Genomic DNA, 16,701 nt, shown 5'->3' with positions numbered 1-16,701 from the left:
AACCTCTTGCATATAATGGTTTATAGATAATGAGCTTGGTAACCCCAAACCCAGTGTATTTGACCTTATCAATCAGTCATTACTGTCTGGGTGTAATGAAAGAAAAACCTCCATGTATACTGAGGCATGAGGGGGAAAAATATCATGGTGAGAGAGAGGAAAAGAATAAGGTGAGAGAACCACATCTTATTCCACAGAATTGAATATTGACAATAGAGAAAAATGGACTGGTCTCCATGAATTCGTCTTAAAACGCCACAGATGAACTATGGAGAAGATCCAGGAGATCCAGGAGTAGATGATGCTAGTGAAAGCAGCAGTCCAATCCAGATGGACAGTCGGATACAATTGGGTCTCTGCATAGTCGAGGGGATCTACACTGGCCACCTCGGTAAACACACTCGCCTCCCTTCACATTACTAGGGCCCGCACCATTATTGTTATGATCGACAATATCTGTAAGGCAGAAATAAATAGATAAATAAATAAATAGATAAATATATATATATATATATATATATATATATATATATATATATATATATATATATATATATATATATATATGTAAACGTAAACTCATTCTCTATACTCTGTGGTCACACTCTATACATATCAAAGCCATTTGCCACTTAAGTCAATCACTTTATACCCTAGACATGCACTAAGGTCACTTAACACGTCTTAGTAACATTGCTGATCATCGTATCGTACCTTAAGGTCACTAAACCCCGCACCAAAGAAAAAAGGTCATTAAACTACCCACTTCAAAGGTCACTACTCACCCTGGCCATGTGTTGAGATAGATACCCAGGTCAAAATCATAAGCAACAATGCAGCAACCGTGGCCTTCATCGTTCAACCTGTAGAATGAGAGATGTCTTACTATCCAGAGGTTATTATGAGGGGTTAGTAGAAGGGAAGACTAGCCAGTTTTATGAAGGCAATGGGGGAAAGTGAGTGGAGAATATCCTTCAAACAGCTCAAAGGTCACGGATCATAGACGACTCGAATATCTTCATGGCAAAAGATCCTATCATCCTTTATATCAAGCCTTACCATACATATAGATTCAGATCTCCTTGACTGTAAGTCTTTATTGGTATATCATCGTCCTTATTGGCTAAGCTTTTGGGTCCTGCTTCGCTAAGCTTTAGCACTTAAGGTGGGAGAGTTAATAATGATAATGAATTGTACCTAATTCTTACAGCTCTGAGGTGGGTTTTTTTTTTTACCATCTGGTGCCAGTGACTATCGTACATACCGGTGGCAGGCGGGAGACTGGCCAAGCAGGAGGTGCGACTTCCACTTTCGTCTTGTATTTATAGCCTAACGCCCTCACTGGCCATATGATCTCTTGTGGAGAAATTTTACTTAGATTTCTTCGTCACTTCTAGGAACCAGCGTTCGTGGAATGGAACATCCCGGTCAATTATGAAGGACTTATGTTATTTTCCTATTTCTTTTTTTTTTTTTTCCTCGAAACTCTTGTAGGAAAAGATGTCACTCTTGACAGGAATGTTTACATCTGGAACTAAATAGTGGACAACCGCACATAGATTTCTCCCAAAATGATGATGATACGGTGTCGATGTTGCATTAAGATGTAATAACTCAGGTTCCACGAAGGACTGGGTCTGCAAAGGGTTCGAATCCTAGGTGCAGCAGGCTTCTCGTATCCAACCCAGGATTTGTGGATTTGTGTGGAAAGAATCTAGAAAGAATCTATGGACGATGCAGGAACTGTGAAAGGGGAAAGAAATGTTACTGGCATGATCTTTTATGTGATCCAGAAAAGAAGTGATTTGTGGTTTTTATTTCTTTCCTTAGTCCTATGTCCCACATCTTCCACCTCTGGAAGGTTTCGTCTTCCACCTCTGGAAGGTTTCGTCTTCCACCTCTGGAAGGTTTCGTCTTCCACCTCTGGAAGGTTTCGTCTTCCACCTCTGGAAGGTTTCGTCTTCCACCTCTGGAAGGTTTCGTCTTCCTCCAGATCTTCCCTCTCCTCTCCTCCCAAAAAATCTGGATATGTATACCTCCATTCATGTTCCAGGCACTCGTAAGAATGTAGGTGGCATATCATTATCTAGTGGAACTCTGATGGTAAGGCTCAGTTCACTTTAACACAACGACAACACTTGATATCGCCTCAAGAAACACAAAGGTTTTTGTTGTGGATTATAACCTTAAACCCAGCTGGGGATATCACACACAATGAGTCCCCATCAACTTGTGGGGTAACTAATCAATTCAAACCTTCCATTATGATAAAAGTTTCTTTAGATAGTAGTCCTGATTCATCTACGAATCATTGTATCACAACCAAACGTAGACCCAAGGTTTTTGTATCTGCTTTTAACAACCCCATCAGCTCTGTGATGCTTAGAAAGCATAGCAACACAGTATACCTACAAGCGTATCATATAAGCTGCGCGTCCAAAATCACTTTCGAATGTGATTCATCCAGTTGCATAGGTTCCGTCTGGCGTGATGAGGTGCGATCTACTATAACTGGCGGGAAGGTGGTGGACAGCAGGTGAAACAGACACATTGACCCCCACTCTCCTCCTCTTCTCCCTAATGCTCTTTCCACCTAAGGTTACGGTCAAACGCAGTAATACCCACCAGGTTGGGGGAAAAAAGAAAAATCTATCTTCCTTAGACCCATCATCGCAAACTTTATTATGTGAGGGATGACCACAGATGGAAAAAAAAAAGAAGAACCTTCTCTGATTTTTCATCCAGCGTGTATGAGATGAAGTAAGACACATCGAAGTTATTGTTTGATGACGAAGTTAACCTGATACGCGTTCGATCTCGGTAAGTAACTGGCATTGGAGTACTAGATACGAAGGAGATTGTTGTTCTCCTGTTAGTGAGGACCTGATCCCACACCACACACACACACACACAAAGAAATAATGTAGACCTGTGTGAGAGAAATAAATGTTGAGACGCATCGTCACGAATGTCGGAAAGCACTAAGGAATGTTTTCCCACCTTACATCACCGCAAGATAAGTGTGTGTGTGTGTGTGTGTGTGTGTGTGTGTGTATGTGTTTGTGTGTGTGTGTGTTTGTGGGGCGCAATCACACGCAGGTGTAATGACGCTGTGTTCCAGATGTTTGAGAAATACCGTAGCATTACCTGCTGGAAATTGGTCACTCATTATCTAAATTACTTGACGAGTCTGTATCATTGAGGACTTAAGCTCCTGGTGTCACTGTGTACTCGATGATCCCCTTCTGCGCCTTCGTCTGCACCATAAGGATTCGACTGCTTTTCACACTCACATTTTTGTTTCTAAATCCCTTGCGACAATGAGATGGTCGTTTAGTTTACTGTGTTTCTTGGTTTTTATGGAGTTTCCAGCCTCGCTCCCAGACCTTACTGGGCTGAGCTGTGTGCCAGGGAGTGTTCGAGGAAAGGATTGGTTTCCAGCGTAGTGTGAAGATCTGTACCATCGAATGTGCTGTGGTACAGGAAACTATGTGGATAAGGCTGGAAGTGGTGCAAAATTCGAGGAGAAAAGAGGAGCATTACGGTATGTCACAATCTATGAAAGTTGTGCCACATCTGACTTTGGACTGAGGACGTGCTTATGAGTGAGTCTTTTTGGAATGTGTGGAAACCGTGATGTCAAGGACCATCCAGAGACCTTACGTAGGAAATGTGACCAGATATATATATAAAAAAAAAGAAGATTGACTTCAATTACGTATATTTATCGTAATTAGGTGAAGGATTCAGATGTGATATATTCGTGTATAAGTGTATTACCTGGGTACATGACTTGCAGTGATAGAGATGAAGAGAATCAAGAAGGATCTTTGAGAAGGACTGAAACAGTAGCTTTGGCCTTAGTTCAAAGGTCTAGTACGCATGAAGAAGTACATTCTGAGGGAGTATATCTAGTTCACTTCCTACTGATACATTATTATAGAAGTTCAAATGAAATGAGTGGATATGAGGTGATATATTTGTTCATATATCTCAAATTCCGTTTGTTCATTGGGCTAGAGTCATTATCATATAAAGTAAATATTCATGTCATAAAACTGTCGACGAAGCGAGTATGTATATACGTAAGTACGATTTAATCAAAGGGAAGCGGAAAGAAAATAATGTCTTCTTACAATTTTTATTAACAGGAAATGCCCAGTAGATAGAAACATCTTGTGATAAAGCTCTTAACAGCAAACATCATCACTAGGGAGTTGAGAGAGAGAGAAAAAAAAAGAAGGAGCAATTGCCAAGATCTTGGCGATTCCGATCCTCAGAAGAAGATCTGAGAATATTCTCAAGTAATCGAAGCTTGTACAGGTGTAGTTTCCAAACACACTACTGATAAAGATTCAGGGTTATATAATCAATTATATATAATCATAAAAGAAACGAAATAGGAAAAGATAAATGAGACAGGTCTAACAAGGCTTCGTTACAGTAATCTTTATCAGGGGATTACATGGATTACATGACGATACAACAGGGGTCTGGTTCTCGTCGACAAAGGCCTCTGTCTGTCTCCCTGTCCCTGTACCGCTGAAGAGGCCATGTTACAGAGGGATACAGCAAATACAGTGGCCGCTACACAAACTGCTGTCTATCTTCCCGTTGCATTCCAGGTCCGAATCCTGGCAGTAACCATTCACATTGCTGCACGAATGTTCCGTAACCTCACTGCAGTCTTGAAACGAGAATGGGGGAAATAACTTTAGAGTTAGAAATAAACAGGAGAATCGGTATTTTTTTTTTTGGTCTCGCCTACATCACGTACACCAGTGGAAGAGTAGAGAGTAGAGAGAGAGAGAGAGAGAGAGAGAGAGAGAGAGAGAGAGAGAGAGAGAGAGAGAGAGAGAGAGAGAGAGAGAGAGAGAGAGAGAGAGAGAGAGAGAGAGAGAGAGATATTAGTGTAAGATGAAGAATACGACCGCTAACCACCTGATCGACTCATTTGTAACGATGATTGGTTTCCTGGGGTATTCGTCACCGGTAGGCATATGTGTAGGTCAGTGATCAGGCTAACACACTGTTGACAACTCTGGGTGTAGCTCAGATGTAAGGACTTAGGCTACAGACATTCCACGAGAAGAGACTATGCTTACATCATATGAACGAATCCTACCTGATGACACCTCAAACTTTCTACTTCCTGGCGTGAGCCATATTTTCAAAGGTTATGAGACCCAGCAAATAACAATGATACATCTTGGTTTAATGGTGACTTCACTAACAGTTCTACAGTGTAGCAGTAGGCCTTTTATTAGGAACCAACCCAGAGCCAAAATAAAGAAAAGAAAATTCTCTGGTCCATAAGAATCTGGAGCTTACACCGATCCCCATGAATTAAATACGTTTGTCTGTTATTCATTTATGAGTGTTCTTGGACCACTTCCCACGAGATGGACCAGGGATTACCCAGGACCTACTTTCCCGAAGATCCTACATCCTACAGGGCTTTCGTTGCTTTTCCAGAAGCATGGAAAGGAGTCCTTTTGGAATGAGAAGCACCTCAAGGAGACTATACTCCCAGTCGTACTGCCTCGCTAAAGGTGACTTTACATCGTAGGCGGAGCCCGTTAACATACGTACAGTATATGTGTATCTTCATACAAATAAATAGATGGATAGATAACTATGTAATTGGTAACTTCCAAGTTACTTACGGTGAGCTTGCACAAAGGCGACCATCACCAACAGTACAAGTAACAGCAGAGCAGCGACCTTAGAGTTCATTGTCGTCAAATCTGTGGAGATCAGAGTTTCATTATCTTCCCCAGAAAATAAGATCAACAAAAAATAATTATTTTGAAAGGTGCAGAAAGGAATTTTCATGAGTCGTGTGTATATATATATATATATGTATATATATATATATATATATATATATATATATATATATATATATATATATATATATATATATATATATATTGTAGTAAACCACATACACACGTTAAACTCCCTTACGAGTAAACTCGTTGGAAAAATAAACATTTCGACTGTAAGTCAATTCATTATCAAGGATACAGAGTCTATGTAAACAAAAGAGGATCATACGAAACCACAGCAACAGGAACGAGGAACGGGTGACATGAGGAACATGGAATGGTTCATCGGATAGGGAAAGTGACCCGTCCCTCTACTTGGCAAAGGAGGTCAGGTCACCTTCGGCTGCTTTCTTAATTTTGCCACATTTCATTAGAGATTTCAGTTAAGATATCATTTAATCTATACATTCCTTCATTCATTTTCATTTTGCTTGTTCAAGTTGATAAGAGAGGATTCAATGCTAAGCTCTTTTTTTTTTTCTGTACGTGACACACAAGGTTAAATAAGCTTTGACTCATTCGATTCAATAATGGATTTGAATGATCTTGTATAGGTTTGAATAATGGATTTGATTCCAAGATCGTCCTTACAGAATATCTATGCTCTTGAATTCTGTCCATTGAAGATCTACCCTTTTGGCCAGTATATATCTTATTACAAGCTAGACATGGAAGAGAGTAGGCACGTAATTTTTCATCAGGTGATGAGGTGCCTTTTATAAAGGAATTTCCTATAATTTTTTCATATCTAAAAACAAAACTAAAACTGTTTCACAAGACTAGTGAGAGATGAAGAATCCCTTTTGACACGCCAGAGCCAAAATATCTTTGCTGCTGAATTTGCTTCTCTTCTCATTACAACAGTAGGTTTTTCCTTTGTTCTTTTTGTATGCACTTATCATTAACCTCCTTAGGATAACTGACTTTTTCTTGGAGTATCACAGATTTCGTCAGAAGAATTCAGTATCGCTAATTCTTCATGTCTTAAGAAACATGCCCGTAATAGTCGAAGTCATGAAGGAAACGTTTTGGGTTCGTGGGTACAAACAACATCATTCTCCATCATTACATTATAAGGTATCAGATTCCCGACTCTACTCAGAAGAGCTATTGAGTAGCTTACGAATTCTGGTTCTTGTCTCTTTACGACACTTATTTTTCTGACTCGAATAGCAATGAGCTTTATGGAATTACTCGGTTTTTAAGAGAGCCACAGATCTTTTCTCTTTTATTTCAAGGATGACACAGTCTCATTCAAGAGCTTTGGATGTGGAGGTCCCCAACCAAGAGATTTTTCTGCAACACAGGTTGCATGAAACACAGAAGCAAGACAGTAGGCCAAATGACATGACAATGATACCTGGTGTCGTCTTACATCGACGTTCCCCCGGACACATGAAACTTGATCTTCGCAATGAGTTAATCCTCCTCCTCACACTTCTGGGCTGGAACATGTCCTTCCATGCCAAACGTCCCTAGTTTCCAGATTTGTAGACTGTGTGAGGGAAGAGAAGGGTAACGTCTCTCACTCCTCTTGGCTCTAATAATGTTTTGATGTGAATTTCCAGACTCTTGTATATTCGAGTGGTTATTACTTACCTCTATATAGGACCTGTAGGTAGCTGTCTTGTATGCAGGAGTGAGCTGAGGATGGTGTTCCCAGCTCACTTTTATACACGGATGTTGGAGCAAGAATATGCTTGATACCAGCTGGTCAACTCACAACATTAAAGATTTGTTGTCTATCTCACTCATTTACTTGACTGAAGGCTCGCTATGCGCCTTCCTAGTAAACAGAGCTTGCATTTTCTCGTTACAGTCAGAGTCATAAAGTCTTGTGACATGTTAGGTGATCGTGGTTTATATTTTCATCCTACACACACTCGCATTTAAACCCACACTGATGCCAAACCTCCCGGAACATGAGTCGTTTAACCAGTATTGCCTGATGTTGTCCTTCGCGCTGTCGACATCAAACATATACCAAGGGATCCTTGAGCACCCGTCACAAATGACTTTTAGACTAAAGCGCAGATACATACACACACGCACACACACACACACACGCACCCAGATTCTAACCTGGGGCCGATGGCTTTCCTTAAGCACGATGAGACGAACTGTCTCCTGACGAAAGTTTTTAAAAACGCATCCAAGAATATGATGAAATACATCTGAGCAAACCATCCACACGGCATATCAAGGCCAAGACTGGAATACGTCATGCACTTAGAAACGAACACAGCTTTTGCGTTTCAGGAAGCGCAAATGCAAAAGCAGATTGAGGCAGAAATTAAATGTATCTAGTGTGTGTGTGTGTGTGTGTTTTTAAGAAGCGCAAATGCAAATGCAGATTGAGGCAGAAAATAAGTGTATCCAGTGTGTGTGTGTGTGTGTGTGTGTGTGTGTGTGTGTGTGTGTGTGTGCGTTTCATGTTTTCTCTTAACCATGGATGGCAGGAGCGCTTCTCAGGATAACCCGAGGGTTAACTTAAAAAAATCTAATTCTGGCGTCGCACTTTATGTTATGAGAGCTTAGTGAAGAAAGATATCAGTAATATTGATACAGCATATCTCATGCTTTAAGATATATACACAATGAATGACAAAATGAAAGAATAATTCACCTGAAGTCATTCAATGGACAGTAAATAGAAGTGTTTTTGGATGATGAATTTCAAAAACATTTCCCCAGTCGACATCTGCACTGACTCGCTCATGGTCTATAAAAGGAGGAGAGTTGAGCTAGCTTCATCCACTCCTACCCAGGCGACTTGAAGCTCAGCCTCAGCAGGTAAGTGCAGGAAAATGTCATAAGAATAAGTGTTATTGATCATTCACGCTATGTTAGGAACGACGAGGTCGTGACATTGGTCCTATTGCTTGGGAAAAGGCGTTGCCAGAACTCAATAATATTATAATCATAACTTTACAAATGATCTCTATAATAATGGGGTAATTTTGGTCATTGCTTCCTCTCCTTCCTCTCCACCAGCGATGTGAGGTATGTTCATGAGTTACAAAATACGACTGAAGTGACTGACATCAAAATTCTCAGAATCATGTGTATTCCTTCTCATATATATATATATATATATATATATATATATATATATATATATATATATATATATATGACCGATCTGTTATCTCCAGGAACCAACCACCGTTTTTTTTTTTCTTTAACATGAGATTATCCTGTACACAGGTTACCTCCCTTTGAATCTCCCATTTTCCTCTTATCCCTAAACCTGTCATGACCTCCCCAGCTGTGAATACAGTGAACTCTCATCTCAACAGGTCCTTACAACGATGAATTCCAAGGTCATTGTGATGCTGGTTCTGGTGGTGCTGGTGGCTGTGACCTTCGTGCAGGCTCAGAGTAAGTGACCTTACAGCACAATGACCTTCGATGCTGGACGTTAATGTAACCTTGTAATACACTTGGTGGGGGTTTATTATATGGGTCTTGAGGGAGGGTTCACAGCTTAGTCTTCTTGGTCCAATGGTTTACATACCGGTTTACCACGAAGTTAGAGACGGATTTCGAATCTTTGGAACTCAGACGCGATTTGATGGATTCATTTCGAAGCGTTAAGACAGACCCGTGGATTTATCTTACACAACTGCCCTAGCCATGTGGGAAACAGGGGTTGGATAATTTGAAACAATGGGAGAGAATCTGATCAAAACCAATTATCTGATCATTTCAACATTATATGTTTACAAGTAGGGCTGCTGCCAAAACAGACACACACACACACACACACACACACACACACACACACACACACACACACACACACACACACACACACACACACATTCCTCATCAGATGTTTGTGAATGTATCCAAAATATATTGACCTCAACTTCCCTCTCGACCACATAAAAGGGAACACATCCCTCTCTGCCCATCTGCTAGGATCGCCAAGATGCTGGTGTCACAGACGAGGTACGAAGCCAATCCTTTCCCCACCTCCTCCCTTTCCTTGTGTACGAATTCCAATCGCAGTATAGTGGTGAGAATAGAATATGTTGACTCTCTCTCTCTCTCTCTCTCTCTCTCTCTCTCTCTCTCTCTCTCTCTCTCTCTCTCTCTCTCTCTCTCTCTCTCTCTCTCTCTCTCTCTCTCTCTCTCTCTCTCTCTCTCTCTCTCTCTCTCTCTCTCTCTCTCTCTCTCTCTCTCTCTCTCTCTCGTTCGTATTCATCATTGTTTTATGATAGTGTTCATCTCTCTCTCTCTCCCTCAAGGTTGTGGCTACGGTGCTAACCAAGGATGTAGTTCTGTCGGTGGAGTATGTCAGTACTCCTGTGGAAATGTAGTACCCAATAGCTATGGCTTGTGCAGTGGTGGCTGCTCCTGCTGTTATCCATCTTATGGTTAAGAGAACGATGTCCAGAAGCCGTCGAAGTGGATCAGAACCTTCTGCGTGAAGACCGCTGCTCTGTCTTGTAATCCCCCGAGGAAGAGATTTTCGTAACGAAACCCGATGATACTCTTCAAATAACTTATTCTCTTGTCTTCTTTATCTCCTTCTTCTATTCTTCTCCTTCTTTTGATCTCCTCCTCCTTTTCCCCCTTCCTCCTCCTCCTCCTCCTCCTCCTCCTCCTCCTCCTCCTTCTTCTTCTTCTTCTTCTTCTTCTTCTTCTTCTTCTTCTTCTTCTTCTTCTTCTTCTTTCGCGTCATATTATGAATCTACATGCTACTTTCTCTCACGCTTGACTATTTTCATATCTATAGTATCATTTTTTTGCTTTTGTTTGTTTGCTTTCGCAATCAAATTTTGCTTGTTTAGCATCCTTTGACACTGTAAAGGTAATGAGATTGCTAATGTCTGCCACATTTTGTCAAGCTTAGGTGACTAATGAAAGCAAATTTCTGTTCATTAGTAAGCGAAATAAATTTCTCATAAACATGCGTATCTTTATTCAATGCCTTCGACATTCATATTATGTTACTGATACCCATCATTACTATATGTTTGTTATGTATGGTACTGATTATTCTTATCTTACAGAGACCCTTAGAGCGAAATCACTAAATGTGGCAATGTGTGTTCTTATGTTTACTACACGTATTTAGAGTTTACTAAAATCTAACCACAGAAAAGAAACAGGCTCATGTCCATCCTGAATATTGTGTTCAGTTTTGGTCAACCTACGTGAAAAAAAAAAATAAAATAGAATAGACATAGTGAAGACTGTACAGCTTTAAGCTGCTAATATGACTTTTGGACTGAATGACAAATCCTATTGGAAAACCGAGTAATGAATTTGAATCTATTGAGCTGAAAAAAAAAGAAGGTTAATAGGTGATCTAATACAGGTATTGATAATTACCAAATTTGAATGAGACGAAGCATTTTTCTTCGACAGAATTGCTAACAAGTTGAATGATTTACCTGATAGTGTGGTTGAAATCAATATCATAAATATTATCATAAATATGACCTTACGGGAGTTCATCGTTGTAACGACGGGTCATGATGAACGTTCATTGTATGGAAAGGTAATGGTTGGTGAGATCAATAATGCCAGGACCAAATAAAAAAAAAAGAAAGAAAAAAGAATAAGACGAGGCTTTTGATTCTAATTTTGTTGATGGAGAGGCCGATGGAGAGTCATTGCCTCTGAAATGTAATGGCTGTTCACAAGGAAAAATAATTATGGTACCTTTGAATTACCCCCCGGCGTTTAGAAGGCAGATATTTTCATGATGATATTACCTGGGGTTTCCGGGAGAGAGCATGCATAATATAATTCCGGTCAACAGGTTCATATTGTTACTTACAAGGTTGTGCTGGGGTGTATAAGAGGTGGAAGAAGGAGATGAAGAAGAATACATTGCGCTTTGAACGCCTTTGTGTAGATTTGACCAGACAGACGTCTCTCCATCCTGATATGTTGCACGGGGTCCCGTCTGAGAAGGCGGATATGTTCCGCGCGAGAAAGAGAATCGACATTAGAAGATGGGGGAGGGGGGGAGAAAGAGGGGTCAAAGCGTGTACTAACAGTAACAGGGACAGAGAGAGAGAGAGAGAGAGAGAGAGAGAGAGAGAGAGAGAGAGAGAGAGAGAGAGAGAGAGAGAGAGAGAGAGAGAGAGAGAGAGAGAGAGAGAGAGAGAGAGAGAGAGAGAGAGAGAGGAGCCTACAAGCTTAGGGAAACCCGCCGTAACTTTACCCACCTCACCCCACCAAACCGTGACCTTCGAACGCTAAGTCATCCCACCCAAAGTGACCTGAATTGGAAGATGAATGTTTCCCTTATTTTCCTGAGTATCTTTTTCTTCTTACCTTACATATAACCCCTTTTACGAATTCTTCCCCTCTAGGAAAACTGATTATCTATATAAATTCACTTTTGAAATGGAAGCGACTCAGTTAGATTGAGCAACTCTCTTCTCGATGCAATCATTAATTTCAAAGACAAAGTGACTGTTGTTGTAGTTAATGATTGTCATTTCTTTAAAACAAGCCCAAATAGGTCCACGATTCAGATTCATATTCAAAGCTGTCTCTTTTTTTCTCCCCTGCTAAACCTCATCCTCTCACTCTCGTTCTGATTTCCTTGCAGTTTCCTCCTTTCACACTCTCTCCCAAACCCAGACACCAAAGACCTGTGTCATCTGCAAACAGCAACCGACCTAAGGAATACAAAGGTGTGCAAAGCAATTCAGACAGCAATAGGGCACTGAGGAGATTCGAGGCTATGTTTGATTCTTGAAGAAGTAAGAAACTCACAAAATTAGTATGGTAAAGGTTTAAAGGCATACAGATGATTCAAACAGAAAACTCTAGAAACTATCATTGTGACTAAGGGAGCTTTGGTTCCAGCTGGACCACGCAATACTTCGGGAAGCAGCTGTGTCACATGATTACTGTGTTGCCGTTGGCAACTTGGTGGTGGGCCGTTTTGATAACTTTTTCTCTCCTTAAACCTCGAAGCTTTGGAACTCCCTATCTTCTCACGTCTTACCCAATAACTATGACCCGGCTTATTCTGAAAGACAGGTTTTTCACGCACACCCCCCCCCCCCCAAAAAAAAAAATGTGTAAATATTATCCCTTACCATTTATTTTTCCCTTCCATAATTCTCTCTGTATTTGAATTAACGCTTAGCCTTGTTGTAGACTGGAGCCTTCAATATAAGAAAAAGAGAAAAAAAAAGTAATGATAGTCGTGGACTTGAAGAAAAATGTTTATCATTTCTATTTTCAAACATATTCATAATGTTGATTTCAACCACACTATCAGGTAAATCATTCAACATGTTAGCAATTCTGTCGAAGTAAAATACTTCGGCTCATTCAAATTTGGTAATTTTCAATACCTGTATTAGATCACCTATTAACCTTCTTTTTTTTCAGCTCAATAGATTCAAATTCATTAGTCGGTTCCAATAGGATTTGTCATTCAGTCCAAAAGTCTTATTAGCAGCTTAAAGCTGTACAGTCTTCACTATGTCTATTCTAATTTATTTTTTTTTTTTTACGTAGGTTGACCAAAACTGAACACAATATTCAGGATGGACATGAGCCTGTTTCTTTTCTGTGATTAGATTTTAGTAAACTCTAAATACGTGTAGTAAACATAAGAACACACATTGCCACATTTAGTGATTTCGCTCTAAGGGTCTCTGTAAGATAAGAATAATCAGTACCATACATAACAAACATGTAGTAATGATGGGTATCAGTAACATAATATGAATGTCGAAGGCATTGAATAAAAATACGCATGTCTGTGAGAAATTTATTTCGCTTACTAATGAACAGAAATTTGCTTTCAAAAGTCAGCTAAGCTTGACAAAATGTGGCAGACATTAGCAATCTCATTACCTTTACAGTGTCAAAGGATGCTAAACAAGCAAAATTTGATTGCGAAAGCAAACAAACAAAAAAAATGAAACTATAGATATGAAATTAGTCAAGCGTGTGTGTATGTGTGAGAGAGAGAGAAAGAGAGAGAGAGAGAGAGAGAGAGAGAGAGAGAGAGAGAGAGAGAGAGAGAGAGAGAGAGAGAGAGAGAGAGAGAGAGAGAGAGAGAGAGACAGAGACAGGGAGTAACTTGTAGATTCATAATATGTCGCGAAAGAAGAAGAAGAAGAAGAAGAAGAAGAAGAAGAAGAAGAAGAAGAAGAAGAAGAAGAAGGAGAAGAAGAAGAAAAGAAAGAGAAAAAGAAGACAAGAGAATAAGTTATTTGAAGAGTATCATCGGATTTCGTTACGAAAATCTCTTCCTCGGGGGATTACAAGACAGAGCAGCGGTCTTCACGCAGAAGGTTCTGATCCACTTCGACGGCTTCTGGTCATCGTGCTCTTATTGATAACCAGTTCGATAACAGCAGAGGCAGTGATCACCGCACGCGCCATAGCTATTGGGTATTACATTTTGACAGAAGTCACGACATACTCCACCGAGAGAGCGACATCTTCGGTCAACACCGTAACCACAACCTTGAGGGAGAGAGAGAAATGAACGCTATCAAAATACAATGGTCAGTACGAACGTGTGTGAGAGAGAGAGAGAGAGAGAGAGAGAGAGAGAGAGAGAGAGAGAGAGAGAGAGAGAGAGAGAGAGAGAGAGAGAGAGAGAGAGAGAGAGAGAGAGAGAGAGAGAGAGAGAGAGAGAGAGAGAGAGAGAGAGAGAGAGAGAGAGAGAGAGAGAGCCAACATATTCTATTCTCACCACTATACTACGATTGGAATTCGTACACAATGAAAGGGAGGAGGTGGGGAAAGGATTGGTTTCCTACCTCGTCTGTGACACCAGCATCTTGGCGATCCTAGCAGATGGGCAGAGAGGGATGTGTTCCTTTTTATGTGGTCGAGAGGGAAGTTGAGGTCAATATATTTTGGATGCGTTCACAAACATCTGATGAGGAATGTGTGTGTGTGTGTGTGTGTGTGTGTGTGTGTGTGTGTGTGTGTGTGTGTGTGTGTGTGTGTGTCTGTTTTGGCAGCAGCCCTACTTGTAAACATATAATGTTGAAATGATCAGATAATTGGTTTTGATCAGATTCTCTCCCATTGTTTCAAATTATCCAACCCCTGTTTCCCACATGGCTAGGGCAGTTGTGTAAGATAAATCCACGGGTCTGTCTTAACGCTTCGAAATGAATCCATCAAATCGCGTCTGAGTTCCAAAGATTCGAAATCCGTCTCTAACTTCGTGGTAAACCGGTATGTAAACCATTGGACCAAGAAGACTAAGCTGTGAACCCTCCCTCAAGACCCATATAATAAACCCCCACCAAGTGTATTACAAGGTTACATTAACGTCCAGCATCGAAGGTCATTGTGCTGTAAGGTCACTTACTCTGAGCCTGCACGAAGGTCACAGCCACCAGCACCACCAGAACCAGCATCACAATGACCTTGGAATTCATCGTTGTAAGGACCTGTTGAGATGAGAGTTCACTGTATTCACAGCTGGGGAGGTCATGACAGGTTTAGGGATAAGAGGAAAATGGGAGATTCAAAGGGAGGTAACCTGTGTACAGGATAATCTCATGTTAAAGAAAAAAAAAACGGTGGTTGGTTCCTGGAGATAACAGATCGGTCATATATATATATATATATATATATATATATATATATATATATATATATATATATATATATATATATATATATATATATATATATATATATATATATATATATATATATATATATATATATGAAAAGGAATATACATGATTTTGAGAATTTTGATATCAGTCATTTGAATCGTATTTTGTAACTCATAAACATACCTCACATTGCCTATGGTTCTCCAGGACCCAAGAAGGAAAGGAACAAAAGACAAAAATGGATGAAAAGATAAAAAGGAAGAAAATGATTAAGACAATACTCTATAATGCAATAAGGACACGCGGTTTTATGGTGAAGTGAATTTATAGGTATCATCTTTAAAGTTTATGATCGTATATACTTAAGATATTTTGCTGTAAAATATGACTTTGTGTCAACAAGAACCTCATAATGCTCTTCAGTGCACTGAAAGAAAAATGAAAAGATTTTGTAACACCCCCTCCCCCCCCCCCCCAAAAAAAAAAAAGCAGTCATACCCTTGGTTCAATTTTTTCCTTTCCAATTTATCTAATTTTATGATAAAATTAGTTGTGCCGACGAAGCGCTTGTCGTATCTTTTTTTTTTTTTTAATACCTATTTAACATTATCTCCGTGTTTCACAGAAGATGACTTTTACCTCTCGAAGAAAAAACCTTTGTATGACGATTGATGTCATCATGAAATGATTCTTCATTAAATTGTTTCGAAACAGATGTGTCATTCGTGTCTAGGAAATACAACAATGGACTTAAAACACCACCCGACGGAACACCAAGGGATGGACGTAATGCCAGAAACGATTCTTTTTTCTCAGTTCTGCATCAGGGTAAACGTGAACTACCTAGTGAAACAGATTCGAATTCAGTTCTATCTTAGGTTTCCCTTTATAACAAAGATCAGAAGTACCAAAAACTATAGAGCATCACTGAGGAATAGTTGTCACAGGTTATATACAATAATATCAATGAATGTTAAAAAGAGAGCAGGACATACCAACCCTCTTTATCAAACCGTAATGAAACTGGCTGAGTATTTTGATATTTATGGAGATGACGAAGGGCATGTTTTCGCCTCATGATTTCGAAGAATTTGTAGAGAGTTGGCATTACGGATTGTGGTCTGTAGGTTAGGCTGTAAAAGTAGTGCCTGAATTCATACTCTGAATTGACTCTGAAAAATCTCTTTGAAGAGATCGACCAATCATACTTGACTTGCAACTGAGCCAATCACACACACACACACACACACACACACACACACAGACACACACACACACACACACACACACAC

The 16,701-nt window shown here is 39.9% G+C and overlaps 3 long non-coding RNA genes across 4 annotated transcripts in view; 1 reads left to right on the top strand and 2 right to left on the bottom strand.

The window, feature by feature from the left end:
- Window positions 1-171: 171 nt before the first annotated feature.
- On the bottom strand, window positions 172-7,714 carry LOC139746910 (uncharacterized). 2 transcript variants are annotated; one of them, XR_011712258.1, is made up of 5 exons: window positions 7,431-7,714; window positions 5,667-5,747; window positions 1,198-4,687; window positions 786-863; window positions 172-456 (listed from the first exon to the last, which is right to left on the bottom strand). It is a non-coding gene; the product is annotated as an uncharacterized lncRNA (long non-coding RNA). The 2 variants fall into 2 exon arrangements; XR_011712257.1 differs by having other exon boundaries at window positions 1,265-4,687; window positions 7,431-7,713.
- An 850-nt stretch (window positions 7,715-8,564) lies between these two features.
- LOC139746915 (uncharacterized) lies at window positions 8,565-13,898 on the top strand. Its single transcript, XR_011712261.1, has 3 exons — window positions 8,565-8,624; window positions 9,131-9,212; window positions 10,085-13,898. It is a non-coding gene; the product is annotated as an uncharacterized lncRNA (long non-coding RNA).
- The window catches only part of LOC139746911 (uncharacterized), a 3,275-nt gene continuing 365 nt past the window's right edge, over window positions 13,792-16,701 (bottom strand). The window contains exons 2-3 of the long non-coding RNA XR_011712259.1: window positions 15,154-15,235; window positions 13,792-14,291 (exon numbers count right to left, since the gene is read on the bottom strand). This is a non-coding gene — a long non-coding RNA (uncharacterized lncRNA). The remainder of the gene's footprint in view (window positions 14,292-15,153; window positions 15,236-16,701) is intronic.

This window comes from Panulirus ornatus, chromosome 66 (assembly GCF_036320965.1).
Source record: "Panulirus ornatus isolate Po-2019 chromosome 66, ASM3632096v1, whole genome shotgun sequence".
Taxonomy (NCBI): domain Eukaryota; kingdom Metazoa; phylum Arthropoda; class Malacostraca; order Decapoda; family Palinuridae; genus Panulirus; species Panulirus ornatus.
Note: the sequence above shows the minus strand (reverse complement) of the source record. Positions and strands in the feature narration are given on the sequence as shown.